This window comes from Anarrhichthys ocellatus, unplaced genomic scaffold, assembly GCF_004355925.1.
Source record: "Anarrhichthys ocellatus isolate YVR2014 unplaced genomic scaffold, GSC_Weel_1.0 scaffold28, whole genome shotgun sequence".
Lineage (NCBI taxonomy): Eukaryota > Metazoa > Chordata > Actinopteri > Perciformes > Anarhichadidae > Anarrhichthys > Anarrhichthys ocellatus.
Genome location: NW_022280058.1, coordinates 3270273 through 3280303, shown reverse-complemented (window position 1 = coordinate 3280303; position 10031 = coordinate 3270273).

Genomic DNA, 10031 nt, shown 5'->3' with positions numbered 1-10031 from the left:
GGGCCTCCCACCCACGCTCATGGGGGTTGACACTCAGCTCCCTGTGTGTGGGTGTGTGTGTGTGTGGGGGGGGGGGGGTGAAGTGTGACAATGATCTCTGAAAAAGATGAAACTTGACTTAAAAAGACAATCAATCTATTCAAGCCTGCTGGATACAGCGAGCACACAAACCTTGTTGAGAATGAGGAAAGACAATTAGAGGACTGAGCTGAACACATAAATCTCACGAATATGACCTCCATAGAGCAGCGGGACAGGAACGATTGGCTGTTCACAAAGCACATGGTAACGGATATAGATCGAGCAGCTGGTGTATCGCGGCTCCTCTTGGATGTTCTATTAGCCTAACAGCAGTGGGACATGGGTGGAGAAAATATTTATACTTTTCAGTATCTCGATATTACGTTTTGTGATACTGCATCTATTTTTTATCAGTAGCTAAAAATAAATATAGTCCGTGTGTTTCACTGTTCGTTTACATTTTTTATTTGCTTGATTTGTTTAGCAATCCTGAAAATACTTTTATTGTATTTTCATACCGATATAGGCAAATGTTAATTCCTTTGCTAGCTATGATGTTGGATGCTACAGGGAATGTGATGAATCCTTTGAAAAAGTAACCTTTTCTTCACTCATTTTTTATGCATATTGTGGCGTGTTCTTCATACTATGACCGTTTTCCTAAAGTTAGATTAAAAACGCAATATACTGCCTTGATTCCAGTATTGCAGTATATCGTAATGTATTAATTAACCCCTGTATAACGACACATATCGTATTGCCAGATTCTTGCAAGGACACAGGCCTAGAATAAACCACAGACTGTATATAAGAAGAGGATGTATTCATTGTGACGTTTGTGGACTGCCGTTTTGAAGCCTTGAATTCGGCGATTTGGCCGTCGCCATCTTGAATTTTTGCAACGAGTGAACGAAAGTTACCATATTTGGAATGCGGAGGAGTGACGTAGAGAAGCCGTATACAGCTCGGGGAGTGGCACAAACCAATATTAGTGTTTTTATCTCATACCGGCCTCCTGAATAACTGCCACATATGACTTATAAACTATTGACTTTTGCAAATTTTATATTAACAAATGTTTTCAAAGGTTCCTCCAAAGTCTAGAAATCCTATAAATACTCTTCGTTTGTTGAAATCTTTGCGTCTCCGATTCAATGAAGCAGCCATTGATCGGTGTTTCTATTTAGAGCCGGTGCCCTGTGACGTCTCAGAGGAAGAAAGTGAGACCTCACTCCCCGAGCTGCTCCACAGAGGGAGAACGCTTTACTTCACACTTTAAAGTACTTTACTCTGTGACGATGCTGTCTCAGGAAAACAACTTATTTTCAACATAAAAGTGGCATTAAGGTTTTGTCTACAAGCACCACGCCTCCCTCTGAAACAATCGCTCATTATCTCTTTATTTGAATTGTTGCCATGCAACAGCCCAATAATACCACAACATTTTTCTTGGTGGATTTCTGTCATTACTCAGAGAGCATAAATCCCGTTGGAAACCAAAGACAATCAATCTTTACTGGGAGAATGGCCTTCTGCCAGAAAGACTCTGGAAGGGACTTGAAATCCCAGTCAGTGCTGGCCAACTATGAAAGCGGTCATGAGCGTAACAAACAATGAAGAAGGAACCCGAGATGCTACAGCCATGAGGCAGAAGTCACACTCTCATTCACACACACTGGCACGTGCACACAAGCACTTAAGACACAATCCCGTTTGGCTTTTATTTGTTCCATTAAGCTTCTCCTTCTCCTGTAAACCACAGGCCGTCTGAAGGCATCCATTTAAATGACTCTGCCAGCTGAAAGCAAGTCCACTGTTGTCAAGGCAGCAAGACAGCAGTTAAATCACCTGCTTCCATTAAATAATCAATTACCGAGCCGCTCTCCCTGGCAGCACACTTCTTATAAGTGGGAAATTGTTTCGGACAACCAAAGGCAAGATAAACAAGGACGCTGCATTTCACACGCTGTGCTTTCTGCAAATATGCTTTCAGGCCCCCGTGCGTTTCCTTGCATTGCACGCGGGCGATAACGCATAAAAAAAAACGCACACAGCCGACTGATCGGAGAGGCCGCGGAGACGCAGACGTGGCTCCGTCGGTTACCTTTGGTTGAGGTGGGCAGCCGGCGGCCAGTCGCTGCAGCTGTTCTGAAGTGTGGCTGGAGAAGAGATCCGAGCAGCACGCCGTGCGGCCTAATCTCTTCATCAAAGAGGAGATGAAGCTGCAGCCACAACCGCACATCGACTTGCTCATTAGTAGCCCCGGCTGCTCTGGGGTAAGAAGACGTGTTGGAAAAGAGAGGCGAGCTGCAAGCCACAGCCACTTCCTGGTCCTCGTCGAATCCCCTCAGTTGTCCTCACAGCTGATGCCTTTGTCTGTAATTATTCCACATGGTGCTGATCCACAGGTACTCCATCTATCTACACTCAGCGGAATGCAGACGCCGACGCTCACCTTACTACACAGTAACCGCACGCGAGTTGTGAAGTGCAGTTTGTCGGTCCATTTCCCTCGTGATTGCTTCCCACTTACTCCACTCCCTCTGCTGTACTTCTATCTCTAAACAGCACGCACCTCCTCCTCCGTTAGCTCCCGTTTCCCATCCACAAAACACTGATACTGCAAGTAATACTCAGGATGCAATGTCTACCACTACTGGCTTCTGTCCCCCACAATCTCCATGCATGTCTTTCCACTGCCTCTGGCTGCTCGGCAATGAGGACGCTATCATCACCGCCAATGCTGCTGCTGCCACCACTGTACAGCCCCCCCCCCCCCAGCGGTAAACCACTCAGACTGAGCTCCTCCAACTTGCCGATAAAAGTGCTTCCCGTGACATCTAAGCTCCTGGCTGATCCATTAATTGAGGAAGCAGTGGACAGAGTATTAGAAGAAATCCAAACCACTCTGCGTGCACCAGAAGGACTGATGAGCATGATTCAGCCAGAGACGCAGAGGGGGAGGGGTCCGGGGGAAGCGTTTAAGAGACAACAACAGAGCAGACGGGATTATTATGGTAATAATCTGTCACTGCGGTCAAGAAGTGGCTGATGTCTGCAGTAATAATTAAGAGAAATAAAATGACATTTCTAACAATATGATAATGAATATATGGAAAATTAATTATTAAGTTATTAAGCTTTTATTAATGCAAACAGACAGAGCACATTATATGACACATGCAGCCAGCATGTCTGTGATTAGTGCCAATAAAGTGCAAACATCTGCAATATAAAAGGGCATCCTTTTTAATTCCCTTCGAGAGTCAACATCTGCCCCAGCTTCAGGGAGACGGCGCGCTCACTGCTCAGCTCATCCACGGCGTTTGAACCCGACGAGTTTAGTGACGATCGGGAGGCGACGTGAACATTGTTCAGCACAGTAGCTAATAGTTACCAGAGGTGATGAAGCTGTGAGGCCTTGGGAGGGAGAGAGATAGCGAGTGGGAGGGGCGGTCATAACAGCAAGGCAAAGACAGACGATAAAAAACACTGAGAATGGGTTCTCCGTTAAAGGAACAACAGCAGCTTGCTATTAATAGCACACACATAATAACCTTCAATGGCTAATTCAGATTCACTGCCTGCTATCGCCGCCAATGCAAAGACAATGAAAAATGGTAGAGGCTAAGAGGTCGAGCGATAGGGGATTTTGTTTAAAGATTTTCTTTCGGAGGATTCTGTGCATTTTGTTGCCTCACTTTCAATCTGGACAGCAATCGATTTCAAGTTGCCGTGACCGGTGTAAGGAGAGTCTTTCCTTATTATTTCTAATCAAGTTATGGATGTTTATTCAAGATGGACATCGGAGATAATATATCCTCTGGAAGTGTTAATCACAGAATCTAAAAATGTTCCTCGTGTCTTTGTATTAAGAGTTATGACTCAATGAACGACTGCAATGTTTCACGCAAACTGCACCTCACAGTTAAACCTAAACCTCCGTCTTGTACGACAGTGAACTCGCTATCTTTTGGACCGTTAGGACATCACACACTATTTGAAAATGTGACCTTAAGTTTGACAGCTCAGAATCCAACTGACCTCCTCCAGTTCTCTGTCCTTTTTCACCAGCTGCGACCGCAGCAACGCTGCTATTTGTTTCCCCATTGTGAGACGATGCCGGATTGTTTATATTTTTGGCAGTGGACAGATTTCGTCACCACCGTTGCGGTAAAATGCAGTCACCAATCTTTACAGATGTGTGGCTGAGTTTAAAATGAAGGTTGAGTTAGAAGCTAGGACGTCTCCTCTCAGTTTGTCCTGCTAAGAGCAAATCTGAGTCTACTAATGTCTACATGAGGTTTATGTGAAAATAAATTGGCTTCACAATGGAATACACTTTTAATACATCAATAGAAGTGTGTATCCACAGAGGGTGCAGAAGTATTTTGGCCCTGGGCTGTCCACCCTGCTGTTCAGTGCTCTACTACTGGCTGGGTTAAATGACGCAGAGAGATCCACTTTAAAATCGGCAGCCATTAGTCTCTTTTCATGTGGATATTGCGAAAGACGACAACCGTTATTGCTACATCCGTTTATTTGGATGGCGTGCATCATGCTTTGGTGTGCAGCTGTGACCGACAAAGTAAAAAAGGTGGTGAAAGGGCTAATAAGGAAGCACTTTAAGAGGTTCTCCTCGCTCGCTCACTGGCACATCTTGGTGCCGTTGATGAGAGTGCCACTAAAAGGTGACGCCTCACTGTGAATCACCGCAACAGAGACTTCCTCCAACACCAGGAACAACCAGCACATCAGGAGAGAAACTGAACACATCAAACAGAAACCTCCATCTGTGGTCATCGAGAAAGAAAAGGAAACTATCAAACTGGAACGAGGACAAAGGGTTGCATTAACGAAAGTCAAACCTTCCCTCCATGTATGCAGCGGCGAACATTATGGCAGAACAGCGACTAAATGCTTTAGTCTTAAAACAGAAAAAATTTAAAAAAATAAGCATCACGTTTAGTGTTTTGTTCTTTTGTCAACCAGGACTGAAAGGCGGGGTGAAAGGGTGCCCTGCTCATTATTTATAAATATTGCTTTTCGCCGCGTCAGCTCACCGCTTCGGTATCGATCCATAAAGAGGAGACTCGCTGCTCCACAGCGGAGGGTTTCAGAGGAAGACATAATGACTCAAGGCTTACACGCGGCACGGATGGGGAGCATCAGATCCCACTGGGCCAGCTTGACTGGCATCTTACATGGAATGACTATCGCTGGATTACTCCAAATAAAAACGGACTATATGAATTCTACAGTGTAACTACTCAAGTAATATTCAGCACTGCATTAACTGAACAAAAGCAGTTCGGATCGATACAGTGCTCCATAACGATCTGTGTTGTTTCTTGTACTCAAAGGAGGGAATCAGGCATGGGACAAAGCTGTTGATGAGTTTACAATGAGTGCAATATACAAAGTCAATTTAATGAGGATACCAATGTCATCTCCAAGGAATGATTGTGTAGTCCTAAAACTGTTTATTGACTAGATTAAAAATCTACCGCTATAGGTTTAAAGAGCCAAGAATGGATTGAAACAGGCCGACTTCAAAACTTATTTAGTTTTTAAAAGTGAATTAAAGGCCATAAAATACGTTTGACAAAGTCCAAGAGACATGCATGTCAACAGTTGATGTAAAACAACAACAGCAGCCTGAAGGCCAATGCAGCTTTTTGTTCTACAAATGTAACTTCAGTCGTAGGTCGAGCCCTAGGTGAGGATCATAGCTGTAGTCATCTCACCACAAACAATCAGTCTGGCTCAAAACAAAAAGCTGCGTCACTGTTCTTCTTCTACTGTCGTCTGAAATGTGGCATCCTTGAACACACTGTGAACTATTCTTCTCTTAACATAGCCTTTATTAATGTACTCAGAGAATAGTTACTAAATCTAATCTTTACTATCTTCTGCTATTGCGTTTTCACGTGTGATTTTCGGTTGAAGCTAGTGAGGAACTGAAATCTATTTCATCCTAACGTTTTGTTCCTGCATGTAAACATCTTGTGTCAGGAAATGTTTCGCTGTATCCGAGACAAATCAACTCAAATGCTTTTTTTTTTTAAATCATCCAAACCTGTTTGCTGGTTGTATGTTCACAGTCTCAGTGCATGAAATACTGAAGCAGTTCCTCAATAATTCTATTCCCAAAAACATGCACAACTCAAACTCATGCACTTCATCCTTAATGAAGCTCCTTGAAGCCTCTTTGGATTATTATTCATTACTGAAACATAACACTTCATGGCTTTTCAGCCGTAAAAATCTACGACCGAGACATTTTCTAGGCTGCAAAAAATGTCGGGGTGCACCAATTCCACTTTCTCCTGATACAAACTCTGATTACAAAATCCTTGTTATGGATTGATAGTGATGATCAGATACCAGTGCTCTTTTTTTAATCAAGGTGTAGAGCCAACGACACTGTACACCTAGCTACATGAATCTAACGGGTCATAAAAACATACTTTAGCCTCTACTGATGATCTCTTCTTTGATTTAACTTGTGTTTCACAAAGTCAGACTTAATATTTGTTTTCTTGGCAAGTAAGAAGATGTATTTACATGTTGAAAGCCTGTGCAAAAAAGAAAGAGAAAACTAAATGCATCGTGGCAAAGTTGTTAAACAATTACAATACACCATGTTCATATTGCCAATCCCTAAAAACTAAACTTGTATATAGTTAAGTCAAAAATCATTATGTTTCTTAACATTAATGTCATGAAGTCAATGTAAAGCACTCATTTAAAAAGCTAAATATTTCCCTCTTTTTCTGATTTACCCGCCTCTGTATCCTGGATTCAACGCTTTAAAGTCGCGATCCTCTTCGGTGAATAAAGCCAATAGCGCTGCGACTGCCGTCTGTCGAGTAGATCTACAGCTCGCTCTTCATGGAGAAAACTGATGAAGCCACTAGTGAGACATTTAGGTAGACAGCTGTAAGTAACCACGGCCTACTGTTTATAGAGTCTATACGCTTCCCAGACAAAGCAACAGAACTTCACAGAGGTAAATTATTAAGCCAACAGTGACCTAAGTGTTTAAATATCAAAGTGAGCAACACGCTCTGAGCAATACGATTTGTAGACAAATTACTTCAGCGGTTATTAATCAAGTGGCAAATGGTGCCATTAATCTCTTCAAACCAATTAGTGGTTGATACATTTAAGTGGGCTTGCAAATTATGTCCTTAATTATCAGGAAGCTCGAAAAATTTAGACACACAAAGGGAAAGCACTGATGACATGGGGTAGTAAAACAGTTTCTGTTAAAAGGATGAGTCATTCATTTAAAAACCGCACAAATCTGTGTGTCACTTTGAACAAAAGAAACAAATCCTCAACATTGATGTGTTGTTTGCAGACAGACCGTTTCCTCTGAGGAGGCTGCACTCTAGTGGAGAAAAGGCAGATTGTGGATCATTTCTCACCACTGGAGAACATGTACTTACTAGCATAATTATACTGATAAATATAGTAATAATAATAATAATGATACATACATAATAGGGCTGGGCCATAATTAAATGTACCATCTTTCAATGGAATCATATCGGGATGAAGTCATAAATTCTCAAATTCCTCCCAAAATATGACGTGAAATATTTTGTGGGAATATCGCTTGAAGATTGTGGTTTTGTTTTTACGTCACACTTTACACCATTACTGAGTTCAATGACATTTCTTTTCTCTCTACTTTCACTTGAAACGTATGTTCATTTTGCACGAAATAATAACGAGAAAATAATCAGTACTTTATATTTGTTATGGATTTAATTCACACAGGAGTATACAAAAATAGGCCTCATCATGTTTTCATACAGACTATGTATTTATGCTATACCTTTAAGTGACCCATATTGTGATTTCGGCTAAATAGACCAGCCCCAATACATATTGTAACGTCAGAAAATGAAACTGGAAAGTAAATTTGACCCTCAGCAGAAATCCTCTGTGGGCTCCGCTAAAGCAAGAAGAGGTCCAGCAAAGTCACAATTTCCTGTCTCCCAACACAGGGACGCAGCAGGATTTCCTGTTTCCAACCGGATCTCTAAAGCATGAACGACTGAGAAAGTGTTAACCACACCCCTCAAAGGATGACACAGATCCTCACATTAACGCCCAGCTTACCCTGTTACACTGTCAATTTCACAATAAAAAACACAAAGCAGCCTCAAAGCAGAACGATAAAAAACAGATATTACAGACCCCCTAACTGATGATTCCCTAATACAGCAGTGAGCTACATATTCCAACCACTAAAAGCCATTATAGGGAAAACAAATGTAAAGATGTTTATAGAAGATATACACGGCACCTCATTTACTTTCATCTACAGACTGTTAATGTCAGTGACATCGTGGTTATGTGCAAATAAAACATGACGTTAATCACTAGCAAAATATGTCCAAATATATGAAAATAAATTATAGAATCACTGCAGTTAAAGTTGTTTAAACTTTCCAGACTTCTGAAATGTGCATCAGCAGCAATTCTTTTTTTTTTTTACTGTCCCCAGCAGCTATCCTCCATTATCAATTGTGTGTACGCTCCTCTCCGGAGCAGGCAAAAGGCTGTTCTGAATTATTTACAGAGAATGAGGGGGTGAGAGGTGTGGGACTGATTAGGGAGCGACTCAGAGGATGGTTAAATCTCAGACCTTTCACTGTCTGCTTAGGAAAGCAGTTTCAAATTCGAATTTTTAAAAGGGACCTTTCATTGAAATGACAGCAGTGCCTTTCTTCCTACACAGAAGTTGTGCAGCCACTTTTCCTCCATTCCTTCATGTTCAATCTGAAAAGAGAAATCTCTGCCAGCGAATGTAACAGCGCGCTCGGTTCAATGAACAAATATCAAAGTGATTTGGTTTCAAGATGAAACCTTTTGTTTTTCCTCAAGTATTTGTCAAAAATGTTATTAAATAAAAGACGTATTTGTCATGTCTTTTTGCACTTCCTGCAAAAGACTGACAGATTCATCCTTTTCCCGAGCGCAAGGAGAGGACACTGGGATTCACATCTCGAACCCTCAAGCTGAATTATTCAAAACCCCATATCAAATTTCCTTTATCCAGTCCCTGAGACCAGTGGGAACAGTGTTAAGGGAAGACAATGTTAACATTTGAGTGCCGGTCCACACTTTAAAAATGCAGCCGCGAGCCAAGTGAGCCACTGCTATGCGCTATCGCTTTACCTTTAATTCACAGGCGCGTGCCGAGGATGAATAATTCACGCCTTGCACCACACTCATGGCTTAAAGAATCCTCCTCACAGCGATGAGAGCTGAATACACCATGAACACATTAACTGTGTGCCTTGGACCCACAAGCAATGACCTCAATGTACACAATGATCAATATCTGCAACTTGACCCTTCGAACATGTGTGAAAAGGTGAAAAATGGGGGGGGAAAGTGCTATTTAAATAGACGTCAGATTATCAAAGTCGCTAGCTGCAGACAATATTCAAGGTTTCCAAAAATTTAAAAATGATCCCTTTCTACCTACCTTTTCAGCTTCTACACACCCACAAATGACAAACACACACACATACACACACGAGGCCTATGAGTGAATTCACCTCCTATTTGTTCATAACAACTCCAACAACTTCCACTGCGTCTCGTGCTCAAGTGTGAAAGGTCTGCATCCTGCCTGAGATGCTGACAATGAAACCCAGGGTGGGGCCTTCCGAACCGACACTACAGCGATCGCTTTCTTGTCCTCCTTGATCGCTGTGGCACCTTTCTTTATATTTCATTAGATAACACGAGCTTATGTAGACGACGCAGTCTGATGTGAAACATGTCAGCACATTTTCACTTTCTTCCAGGAAATATAAACACCAGCATCTTAAAAACAACAACAAAAAGGTTAAGGACCATACAGTAAAGGACAGATAGGCAATGAATAACAACACTGACATTTATCCAGGTTATAGGATGTTGCATGTAGAGCTGAAACAATTAGCCAATCAATTAGACAATTCAATTAACTGGATAATCAACCT